Source organism: Cygnus olor, chromosome 3, assembly GCF_009769625.2.
Source record: "Cygnus olor isolate bCygOlo1 chromosome 3, bCygOlo1.pri.v2, whole genome shotgun sequence".
NCBI classification, from domain to species: domain Eukaryota; kingdom Metazoa; phylum Chordata; class Aves; order Anseriformes; family Anatidae; genus Cygnus; species Cygnus olor.
Genome location: NC_049171.1, coordinates 107,883,162 through 107,895,968, shown reverse-complemented (window position 1 = coordinate 107,895,968; position 12,807 = coordinate 107,883,162). Strand labels below are relative to the sequence as shown.

Sequence of the window (12,807 nt, the reverse complement as noted above, 5' to 3'; positions counted from 1 at the left end):
CAGCAGGAATGGCCCCATGCAGCAGGAGAAGAGGGAATCCAGACCTGTTTGGTCAGGTGGCAGGAGGATCTCTTTCCACCTTGTGGGGAGAAATGGCCAGCAGGGAGCAGGGATGCACAGGTTACATGCAGTCACTAGCCAGATCAAGTCTTACATCTTCAAGTGTTGTGCAAAAAAATGCCACGAGGAGTAACTCATACAGAAACTGCTCCTGCTCCCATCTCTTCTTCCGTCTTTCTTCTAGGCAAAAGCCCTGGCCACTGTTTTTGGCTTGTCCATCTTGTACTTCTGCTGATCTCAAATTTCTGGGCAATGATATCTCCCATCTTCGGGTTTGTACTGCTTACTTTCACTAAGCACAAGAAAAGGACCTCAGAGACTTTCCCCAAGATACAGTTGGGAAAAGGCTGGTCAGGATTTTCCTTTGGACCATGAATGACAGAAGGGAGGTGCCACTCAGCAAGGAAGAGCATGGGGCTGGCAGACACAAGGCATATGTGTTGGGATGTGGCAGGGAAGTTTTCAGGCTTAAGGAGAGTTCTCTGGCAACAGAAGGGCTATTCAAGTCCCATCAGACAGCTCCCCAGGCAGAAATGGTGATCCAAAATAAATGACAGATGGTCCTGCACTCTGTCAGGCATTTGCAAATTCCTTTATGCCCACAATATAACAGAAACGTCAGCCCAGTAGAAACTAAAAGGCTCTTCTGGAGGTTTCCATCAGTTCTGCTGTGAGGTTGGCCCAGGAAATGGACACAAGTCTCAAGTGGCCATTCCCTGCCTGGAATTTACCGTGGAAATAGAGGGAAGAAGGTGTCATCTGAAATGCAGACACTCCTAAACAGATATGCAAACCTCCAAGTCTCAGTGCTGAACTTAATTTCTCGTGATGCTGAAGTTTCATTTCCTCTTCAAAGGCAGGTGTCCAGCTCAGTCTAATCCAGCCTTTTGACAGCAGTGTCTAAAACAAATTACTTGGGTCATCTTCAGGGGATTTCTGTCCATTCTCCAGTGTTGATAGGTAGAGACTAGATAACTTGGGACTGTTATCTTTCCTTCAGAGATGGATCAACCCTCTTCTAAATGCTACCCTGAGCATTTAAATGTTAAAAAGTGTAAGATCATGGCCATAACATGCTCTGCTGTCTGGTAGCGCTGAGATCCAGTTGGGATAGCTTATGAGGGCCATGTTACATGTGGGGCAGTGCTGAGATACCACTAGCAGTTGGGGAGCAATGCCAAAAAGATGATACGGGGACGTCAACAGAACTTCCTTGAGATCTGGAGAGGGGATAAGCTGCTATAAGCAGCTGCTGCTGCTGCTCTGCTCCAGGTTCTTCCATATGTCTGAAGTGCTCTGCTGCACCTCCGAGTGGCAAAACAAAAGCTGGTATGAAAACTTATTCTCTGAGGATTTCTTTCTCTAGTGATTCCTCATTCTAGTAAACACATTTGTGCTTTCAGTGGCCAGAGCATATCTCTGTGCAATGCAGGTGCGTCACAAAAGGCAGGCAGGTAACCATCTTGTGTCTGGAGTCACCTCTTATATTGCCCTTCACATTCATATGCAGTTTAACCAAATCTTACTCCAGCCAGCCCTTGAAGTGGCAATTCTTTTTGGGTGAGCATCACCTTCGTTGCCCTGTAACAGTACAGGAACTTCCAGTCTGAACAAATTCACACCAAGCTCCTGAATGACAAAGGGGCAAGTGAGAACAAGAAAAAGAATTTCTACTACCATTAAATTAACTGATGCTGTTTTCATGGAAGGGGATGTACTGGGAACGAGATTTATTCCTGGAAGCTCAAGAAAGGCTCAGGAAAACAGTGTGTGAATAGGGAGGAGAGGGTGTAAATGGAGAGCAGCATGAGTCTGCCTCTTCTGCATGATCAACTTTCATAACATCTGGGTTTGAGCCATTAGATCATTTCAGTATCAATGTTTTCTGTTGGAATTTGAAAATATGACGTAGGCTAGGACGTGATTCAGCCCCCGGCTGGTGCTGCCTGTGGCGTTTGATTGTATATTCAAGTGCAGATAAAACTATAAATGTCCGAGTGAGATTTTGACAGTTGGAAAAACAAGAGAATAATAATGAGAACAGCAGGCGTAAAAGGCCTGAGTGAGCAGAATGCAGAGAGATGTTTTTAGATGAGCTCCACAGCAACAGCAGTTCATTTGATTGCACTTGAGAGGATGAGACCTCAGCCTGCAATATGAGGGCAATTTTGTTTTCCTGGCAGATAAAGGAATTTGAAACCTCAGATGTTTATGGTAAAGAAGATCTCACCCTCTCCAGTTTTTCTCTAGCCCTCAAACAGACTTTGCCATTTTGTGATGAAAAGGGAGAAGAAAATTTGGGAAAGGTGACGTGGTGAAGCATAGCTTACACATGCTGACAGAAGTGTGCCCACACAGCTCACATGGGTTTGTGCCTGGAGGTTGGATGCAGCTACCCAGGTACTACTTATGTTTATCAAATAATTATTAATGACCAATTCTAACCTAATGATCTCTGTCTACCCCCCCCCCCCCCCCCCCCCCCCATTTAACTGGTAGTTTGTTTCTTTATATGAAGGCTATTAGCCTTCATATATACTACATATAATAGCTTATATATAAGCTATTTACAACCATCTCCTGAATTTGGAAAGATCTGCATTCACATCTTTCTACCACTATCTTCTTCTATAGGGTTGGTGTAGAGTATATTCCCTCTGTCTGCATCCAACCCTTCTGCCCCATGACCCTCCAACTCCACTTTTATCAAAGTGCAATGTGTGGTCCCAACCTGGGTAGTCGTGGATCTCAGATCTCAGTTTTGGGACCTTTTCTGTCCATGAGGATGACCACATGACTCGACACCAAGCCATGAGTGTATGTCTCATGTGGAATGATGCCACCAATCCCTAGCACCAAGCTGGGGCTCCTCATTTTGGCTCAGTTTGCTGTGCCTTGGGGTGTATGAGCAGGCCATTTTGCCCCCACATCCCACCCTGAGAGCAGACAAGAAAAGGATGGTGGGGCAAGGATGTCATGGGACTCCTGCCTTGGGCACCCTGAGCCACATCTGACAGGGGACAAGAACAGGGAAAGAGCCTCTGCAGGTTTGAAAGTGCCTCTGGGATGGTTTCTTCTCTTGACAGGAAGAGGTTTGTACAGAGAATGACTTCCTCCAGTTCCGAACTCTCATTGTCTCATCTGCAGCTGCCCTGATTTGAGCTGAAAAAAATCTCTGGATTTTAGGTAAGTTATAAAATCTCCTATCTAATAGGAAATTTTGTTAATGATTTTTTGAGGTAAAATTAAGAACTCTTGAAGTAACACTCTTGTTTGTTGATACCAGTATTTTTCTTCAGCTTTGTATCACAATCATCCTCGATTACTCTAGGTGTATCTACGTTATACTGTTGTTTATCTACTCCCAATTTCATGTGCTGAGGACATTCAGAGTAGCTTTGTCTGATCTGTTGTTGGGAGAGACTGGTTTTCTTGAGACAGTGTTTTTTTTTTTGTTGTTTGTTTGTTTTTGGTTTTTTCCTAGGTTGGCTTCCCAGTTCATGGGGTTACATGGAATTGTTACAAGGATTGCTGCAGGGGTACTGTTTGACTGACCAGTCTGAAAAGTCTGCAATTCCTCTGATCGGCCTCTGCTCTCTGATCACTGTGGTGGCAGGAGACCCAGCCCAAGCTATTTCTGAGAAACTTTTTGTCATTTGATAGCTTAACTAGCAGAGTAAGAAGATACCAGGCACTGTGGACTCTGCAGCATCCAACAGTGAATGTGAGGTAATGTAATCCTCTTCCTTCAAGGAGCACATTTGTCTGAAAAGCACTTGGAGACAGCTCTTCCTGGGTTTTCAGCATATTTAATCAAACAGAAAAAGTCCTGAGGGCAAGGAGAGTCACAGACTATGTGTGGTTTAACATACTATCTCTTCTTACAGTATGTCAGAAATTGTAATGGATTTGCTGTATAACAGGAGACAGACTGCAAGTAATTAAGAGCAAGTAATCCTGCAGCACTCTCTCAAGGAGAATAACTTCAGTGGGGATATACCCCTTTTAGAGTTCAATCTGAACAAAGAATCAAGGGTTTGCCTTTAATTTCCATGTGGACAGGAAAGAGACCAATCTGCAAGTTCTCTGTCGATGCCAATAGGCCAGGTTCACAGTCCTTTGGAGGCACTGGAAGGATTCCTGTTGATCCAATGTTGCTGTGGAAGCTGCAGCAAACCCAGGCTCCTGAAAGGTATCCTGATGACGCTTAAGTTCTTTTACTTTAACATCAACCAGAAAGAAATCTAACTAAATTGAAAAGGCTTCAGAATGTCTACACAGAGTATTCGCTGGTTTTATTGTATTGCTTTAAGAAGCAAATCAGTTTACGCTGCTAGAGCTCTCTGTATCAGCCAGCTCTGCAATAAGCTGATGTCCACAGTATGAATAAGGCCTGCTCCTTCCTGTTAAGGACTTTGTATTTGAAAAGAGACAAGGAGCTTTGTTTAGGAGCCCACAGAGGAAAGTGACTCTGAAGTAACTCGGGGTATGATACTAATATCACCAATATCACTAATATACTAATATCTAGTGATACTAGTGATACTATTAATGATACTAATATCACTAATATCTACTCTTCTAAAAGAGTGCATCTGGCACAGCTGGAAGCCCTGAATGCATCCCAGCCCCTCACCTTGTCTGGAACACCCCCTAGCTCGAGTGTCCGTGCAGCTTGGCTGGCGCCCAGCATGAGGAATGGGCTGAGTATTGCTCGCCTTCCCCTCAGCTTATCTCAATACTGAATGGATCTTGTCATCAGACTGGACATTAGGAAAAAATTCTTTACCGTCAGGTCAGCTCTGCTACTCTGCTTACCTTACGGCACAAGTGGCCAATGGATTGAAAAGCTCTCAGTAAAGGCTGATGGACAGGCAGGCAGACAAAGGCCACAAAAATTAACACAACCTGCTAGTTTTGCTAGTGGTTACATCTATATCTTACCAGCAAAGAAATGCCTAGCCTTAACTTGTTATTGACTGCACAGGGAATTCCCTTGCACAAGATAAATCTGTAAGATAGCTAAATTGCACCCAGCCATAAATTCAATTCCTGCAAACTGCTGATGGCCCACTTTCCCAAGGTGAAGTAGGAAGTGCCAGACACAACCCTGCAGAGCCCAGCAGCTTGTGTTCGAGTAAAAAGCAAGACCCAAATTTCAGTTCCTTCTCTTTCTATCCTCCACCATTCCTAGACATGAGCAGCAGCTCCCTAGTGTAATAGTCATCTCTTTTCTGTCTTCTCACTTTGGCTGCAAGCCCACATGACAGTAGCAAACCCAGCAGGGTGTCACAAAAGTCTTTATGTTTAGGTACTTGTTTCAGGTGTCTCAGATGTCTAGGATCTCTTGTAAGCAGTGACAGATATATAAATGGCTCTGGACAAAAATGAACTCTTTCTGGCAGTACTTAGGTGTCTTACTTCTATTAACAAAAAATAAAAATAAAAAAGATTTATTATATTTTTCTTCTGATGGGAATGATTAACCTAACCCCATTACTTAAAACAAAATTTCTTAATTTAGTCAAGTAAAACATTTCATTTAATTGCATATACTTTTTTTCCCCATACCTGATTCCCTGAAATTTTTGAAGAAGATCGCTTCAGATTAACCTCACACTCTTTTTCTTTTATGTTTTTTTTTCCTTTTTTCCCTTTTTTCTTTCCTCTTGTTGTTGTTGTTGTTGTTGTTATTATTATTATTATTACTATGTGGTAATACTTTTTTGAAACCTCCCAGGATTTGGAGAATCAGTTATTCTCACACATTCATTCTCAGACAGGCCTGCTCCCCATCTCACACCTGTGTAATGCCTGGTGCAGAACAGTTCATTCCAGGATAGCAAAGAGACTTTCCTTGTAAGACTGAGTAATGAACTGGAACAAGGTGTTTGGGGGATCTCTACCTCTAATCTAGCTATTCAGCAAAGAGCATCTTTTAAAAATACGGCAACAGAGGTCACAGACAACATCCTTCTCATTCTGCTTGTATAATAAATAACCAGAGGGGACTAGGTCCACTCACCAGCTCTTGAGCTGCATCTTATATTAACAGTGATGGTTTTCTGCATGAGATAGTGAACAGAATGATCCAGTATGTAATTCCTGTTGAGTGTAAAGGACTCTGTCATCCTTGTATACTGCTACAGCTGACACCAAAGATCTGAAACTGTATTTATTTTTCCTTTTGAACTCAGCAGCAAAGTGTTTTCTTTCAAGGTACAGTTTCAAAGGGGATATTGTATTAGAACTTGTTTCATCACTGAGATTTTAGTAATTCATGTATTGTGGATATTATTTGGGAACAACATTGTGAAAGCAATATGGAAGCACATGCTTGCTCTGTTCTTAAAGCCCTGTCTTCCTATCTGTTTATGACACCAGTGGAGGCAGGTTATAGGGTTGGGTGGGCCCTTGGTTTGGCCCAGAACTTTCATCTGTTCTCAGGAGAGTTCAGCATTGCAGGTTTATAATGAAGGGTGACATGCTGAGTTAATCCATTAAGCTAACATTCTACTCCTATATCTATTTAATTAAAAACATTGTTTTTACTGACATAAAAATTGCACCTATTTGGGTTCAGAGCCAAAGTCACCACTTTTTGAGCAAAAAATCTGCTTACTCTTTATTAAAGTCTTCAAAAAGCACTGTGAATTACTGGTAGTAGGTAAGCTTTCAGCTCTGATTTCCGTTCTTATTTCTACCAGGAATTTTTGAGTTGGTAACCGGCACGGGAGAATTAATAATTTTGGAACAACTCAAATTGCGCTTAAGATTAAAAAGAGATACAGGAAAGGGACCGAGCAGGAAATGTGACATTTCTTTTTGATCAAGGGCAGAAAACAGTATCAAAAATTGTGTTACACACAAATATGTACTAACGTGTGTTGCTTCTTCAGAAAATTGACTCTTTTTGAGGAAGTTTCTACTCTTGTTGGGGCTGGGGTGGCCTCAAGTGAACAAACTCCTGTGGAGTAGTGTCCCTCAGAAGAGATGGTCTGGGCCTATGGGATATTTTATGTCTGCTTCTGGACGCAGACCTGAAGCTGCCTCTGCCACCTTGGGGAACACCTAGCAGGGTAGTAATAAACATATTATTCCTGGCTTGGCAGCCCATATTGTGGGGGAGACCTGGGAACTGCAAGGGAACTTAGGTGATATGATCACTGTAATACAAAGAAGGTGATCTCTATCCTTCATGCCTAGCCCCCCAAACCACCGTTAGAAGGGGAAAAATGAATAAGGAGGAAAAAAAAAAGTGCTGTAAGACAGGCATCCTACCCTATCCATCCCACGAGCATCTACTAATGCCAGAAACACCTCTGCACAGGCTGAAGAAACTGGAGAGCATGCTCATATCTTGACTCAGCTCCACACTTGTTAGAGGAAGACTCATCAAGAACTCATTTTTCACTATGGGGAAAGTTCACCAGCTGACCTGGAACAATTCATTTGTATTTGTCACCATGCTGTTGGCATGGAAATAGAAGGCCTAACCTTGTATTAAGCTGTCAACACCCTGAAATGACTGCTCTGTCTTTCCTGTGACTCAGCGTCTGTAAGACAAGAACTCTATGTTCTCCAGCAATATCACATTGCAGCATTGTGATGCCAACAGAGAAACTAGCTCCTAATCTCTTGTGTACAAAAGTCCTCGCTCCTACAACAGCAGTACATCCAGGCAGGCAATCCTGTGCTTCAGTGGTACAGTGGATTGCATGTGTGGGGCCTGTGAAAGGGCTTTGTCTCAGCCCTTCTCTTCCCCTATAGACTTCGTCCTTTTTGATCTCCTGTTGCTCATTTCTGTTCCTCTTGTTGCCTCTGTGTTCCTGGTTCACCCTCTCTTTCTTCTTTCAAGGACAGCAACCCTGCCCTTGCATTCTGTGGGCTTTATGTCCATCCTCTTACGTGGATGTGAGCTGTGTGAAGTGCAGATGGTGTGGTACATTGTGTTCTTATGCCAAGAGTTTCAGTGGGAAAGAAGCTGGGCTGTGGGTGTATAAAAGACATCCAGGCAGCAGCACTATCTGCCCAGGGGTGGGCAGCTGGACAGAGCCCATCAACAGACGGAGAAAGCTAGAGAGTCTTTGCTCATCCTTCTGCTGCATGGTGAGCAGGGCAGAAAGACAAGGGATCAGGGGAGCTCTCCAGAAAAGCTGCTGCTAAGGAGTGAGTCACCAAGCACTTGTACCAGCCTCTCCCAAACCAGTTTGGCTGCTGGCATCACAGAATGACCAGCAAGATCCCACAACTTCAGTGCCTTAAGCAAAAGACTGACAATAAACATGGGACTTTTGTGGGTCTTGCAGCACAGAGCTACTGGTTTTCACCTCCACGATGGCAAGAACATCTTGCTAATGTGCTTTCGCTATGTCTGAGTCAGCTCTTATTCCTGCCCATAGGAAGAAAGCGAACTGGCCTGAGACAGGTATCTCCAAGGATTCTCTAGCTTTGGTACTCTATCTTCCTCCAGCATCTTATTAACATCTACAATAAACACCTCATGATATTGTTTTCTTGCTGCAGGCTTCTATTGCCACGCTAAGAGAAAGGAGTACGAAGGAGCAGAGTTGCAGCAATTCTTACACCGGCGTGCTGGGACCATTATATTTTTTATTCATGGGGCCCCCACTCAGAAGATTTGTTGCTTTGATGATAATTGGTGGAAGGAAAAGGCCATCCCAAAGGTCTCCTCTCCCTTTAACAAACTGCTCCACAGGGGTAGGGCTCTTCCTCGGTGGAAACCTATTAGCATACAAACAGAACTCCTGATTGTCTAACAGGGAGGGCACAGATTGCTAATAAGGATCTCTCTTAGTGGCTCTGAGGGGTCATCAACAGCCTGGCAAAGTTTTTTTTTAAATATCAAATTATTCCAGGGAGTACAAACATTGTGTAGGTGCAGGTGATGTCTGCTTCTCCTCTCTTTCCCTCTCCCTCTACTTGCTGTGTGCATACAGCAATATCTCACCGCTCACTGTTTAATTGGCATTGCCGTGTCTGCCAAAAGTAATGGAATATGAAAATCCATCCAGAACAGCAGTCGCTGTCCGTGCCAGGACCTTGGCAGCAGGAGGGTTGTGAGCATCCCTGTCTACATGTCCTGTGCCGAATGGGAGCGGCAGGGGATGCACTGACACTCTCGCTGCGGGGGCACGCAGCACATGTTCCACACTCTGTCTGTGATGAGCGATAAAAGGCTCAGCAGGATGCCCGCTGAAGAAGGGACTCGTTCTGTGAAATGCAAGCCTTGGAAGTCGGAACAGATTCCCTTTGATTTGAAAGGGTTTTGCCTCTTGCTCTTCAATGCCTTCCCTGTGAGGTACTAGGAGGAGACTGTGCTCCCCTGGGCATCTGTCAGGATGACAGCCACTATGGAGAAGCAAGCCTCTCTCACCTGTAGACACCTTTAACTTGTCCATCTCATGCCCAGGACTTCTGTACTACATCCAGGCAGGCAGAAGAGTGCTATAAGATTGCCTCTGCTTTTCCAGCCAAACCCAGTTGGAAACCCTTCACTCTTTTCAAATACAGGGTGCCACTTTTTGTGGTAGAGACAAGCATGCCATGCTATGGCTTGAGCCACCATCCGTCAGCTGGGCTGCTGACAGCACAGGGGTCGGTGCCCTTTGCCCGTGTCAGCTCACGAGAAAGAGAGCACGAGTTAGCAGCCTTCACTGCAGGCTGAGAAGCAATGTGCCTGGGGATCAGGCAGCCCACGCAACATGTATCCCAAGAGGGGAGATGAGGAGCAACAGCCCCATCTCACTCACACAGCAGCAGCTTTACATGAAAGGGTGTGGGAGAGGATGGGGGATGTCCACAGGTGGTAGCAAGTGAACAGGACGAAGGTCTGGATGCAGAGGCATGAACTGGGTGAACACTTAAACTTACAGTGCCAGAGTGAAGCTACAGAAGTGGAGCTGTGCTAGTGAGGCACAAAAACTATCCCAGTCAGATATCTCTATTGCATTTATCCGTCAGAGGATTTCAGCAGGAAGCCATTCATGTGGGGAGGGATTTGATAATTATTTCAGGGCTCACTCTCTCCCCTCTCCTATCCTCTTCCTCCCTCCCTCTCTCTCTTTCATCTTTATGCAGCACTGGGCAAATACATGCTTCTTGACTGAAATGCATACTTTGTGAAAATATTCCAATAAAATATTCATGAACAACCGTTTCCATCACTTGATCAGTGCTAAATGACTTCATGACCATTATGCAGCCAGAGGTCTAAAGCAGCTGCCTGCTGTAGTGACCAGCGCTCCCCCTCTGTCCTCTGCTCCCTCTCTGTGTCTCTCTCACTTTTTCTAAGCTGTAAAATGTTGAGGAAAGGCTCGTGCATTTTTCTTACCATTTCCAAGGTGTTAGCTTTGATTTGTAGCACAATGGGGATTCTTGTCCCGGGCAAGTGCTGGTGGCAGTGAAAAAGATACAGATGGTACCAAGAGCATCCTAATGACACTAAGTTAATTGCCCACACTTTTTTTTCTCCACCAGAAAACAGCACAAGGCCAGGCTCTAACCCTCTTTAGAACAAGATACAAATGTTATCTGAGCCTTTGTTCCCTTTCAATTCAGAGATGAGGTTCTCACGGTAGCAAAACCACTCAGAGTATAGGGTAAGATATATTGCACTTTTGCTTATATTTCTATCTCCCACTACATAAAAGCTGTCTGCTGACTGAGGAAAGATGTCTTTCTCGTATAATGATAGGTAGAGCTATTCTTGCTCGGTGAAGTTACCTCATGGTTCTTCATCCAAACAGTGGCACAGTAAACAAAACTTTCAGAGATGGGAAGTTGCTGTCGTGGGTCACAGCTCCTGATGGAGGTGGGTGCTGCATGACTTTGTCCTCGACTCCCTCAGCAAATGTCTCTGTGACATTTCAAACCTCCATCTGAGACAGATTTAGACATGATCTGTGGTGTCCTCATGCTGGAGGGTGAAAAGCAGTTGAGTGAAATATCCACTTAAAGCAACCCTTTCAGGGGATGTGAGCAAATATGTCCCACAGGCTGCTACTGGGCACAGGAGGGACTTCAAGTGTCCATAGACATGTGGGATGATGGGGAGGAACCAGAATGCCAGGAAGTGGGAGATTTGGAAGGCAGAAGGTTTCCTGACAGCTCTGGTAGGTGGTGTGGAACAGCCACAACTGTCTGAGATTTTGGCAGCCTTGGGCAGTAGGACAGATGGCAAGTGGTGTGCACACCACTAGGGTCGGTGCTGGACTCCAGAGTGGGCTGGATGTGGTCCCTTCTTCTCCACAGTGCTGCTTCCCTTCATGGGAAGGACTGCAGTTTGAAATCTCCCTCCTGCAACTCATTGTTAGGCAATGTGGCAGAGCCCCAGGCAGGGGAAGATGCAGTGGAGGCTGTGTGTGAAGTGCGATGGCTCCATGGAAAGAAAAACATGTCAGGGCTGAAAATGGAAGCAGTGCTGTCACTAGACTGGAATGAGTCCCCTTTCAAATGAGCCCTTTTACCAAGGAGAAGAAGGGTTTTCACTATTTTATTATTTGAAAGCATGTGGCTTGGAGCAAGGCACAAGGTCACAACAGGAATCTCAAGCATGTTGCACTTGCCATTGCTGCTGCTGGAGTAATTAGGCTGAGTCACCTCAGTGCTCTTTAAAAATCATCTTGGCTTCTCTTTAACTTCATATGAGAGAGAACAAAGCTTCTGGACCTTGCCCACAGAGAGCAGCATAATGAAAGGGATTCCTCTAGCAATTTGAGGTTACCTTTGTCTCTGTTTTCAGAATCCCTTTGCTTTTGAAGATCCTCCCATTATTTCCAGAGGAAAACACTGGCCTTCTGAAACATCTGAATGCTAATGCAAGGACATATTTTCTCAAACAGTTCTTTGCTTTTACCGTGTCTCTCTTTTTGGCACCTAAGGGTTTCAATATTGCAGAAATGATATCGGGAGGGTAAAAACAGGGATCTGTGCTTGTCTGAGTGGAGCAAGGCTGATTTACATCCACCGTAGCGTTGTCTCCCTGACTTTCATGCAGCAGCATCTGGCATCTCTGTGACATTGTGGTCCTGCACACAAGCTGAACGGAGGGGTGTGAATTTACATCACCATCTTGTGGCCTTTGAGAGACAGTTGTTCCTCAATACTTGACAGCAATAGGGCTTGTGAGGTCTGCCCCAACTGGAGTCTTGAGCTAAGGCTTTCTCCCAAAGAGAGCCTTTGCTGTTCTGGCTTTTCTGGAGTCTGATCTGAAGCCAGATGAAATGGATGGGACACTCCGCAGTGGTTTGAGGAACTTTGAACAGGCTCCCTAGTCTGAATTTATTTGTAGGTTGGTGCACATTTTGGGGCCAGCTATGTTAATTTCTCCCAGCTTCAGTCTGGAAAAATCATTATTTAATCCTGCTGTGGCTGGCAGAGTGTACAAAGGAAATGATAATCCTCTTGAAGCTGTCCATGCCTGACTTCCTACCGTCCGGGTGTATATGCTGATGAGAATACCTTTAGTCTTCAGCTCTAATACTAATTTCTTCATTCTTCATTTCAGCTGCTCCTTTCTGACACTGGATTTCCTACTTCAGCTACAGGAGAGGCACACTGACTAATTCAATTACAGATGAGAGCAGGGCTCACCCTCGGTTTCCTCCTTTCTGCTAAAGAAGTGCTTTCTTGTCATGGTAGCAAGGGCAGTGCGAAGCTGAGCCTTAACTGAGCTTTGCTGAAAAGGTTATTGCAACAGGATGTCAGCCTCTTCATGTCACAAAG

The 12,807-nt window shown here is 44.7% G+C and overlaps 1 protein-coding gene and 1 long non-coding RNA gene across 3 annotated transcripts in view; one reads left to right on the top strand and one right to left on the bottom strand.

Moving 5' to 3' along the window:
* Window positions 1–12,807, bottom strand: part of SYNDIG1 (synapse differentiation inducing 1) — a 104,317-nt gene that overhangs the window by 38,883 nt on the left and 52,627 nt on the right. The gene's annotated exons all lie outside the window — the stretch shown is intronic.
* LOC121068476 lies at window positions 2,262–4,019 on the top strand. Its single transcript, XR_005818905.1, has 3 exons — window positions 2,262–2,460; window positions 3,147–3,246; window positions 3,545–4,019. It is a non-coding gene; the product is annotated as an uncharacterized LOC121068476 (long non-coding RNA).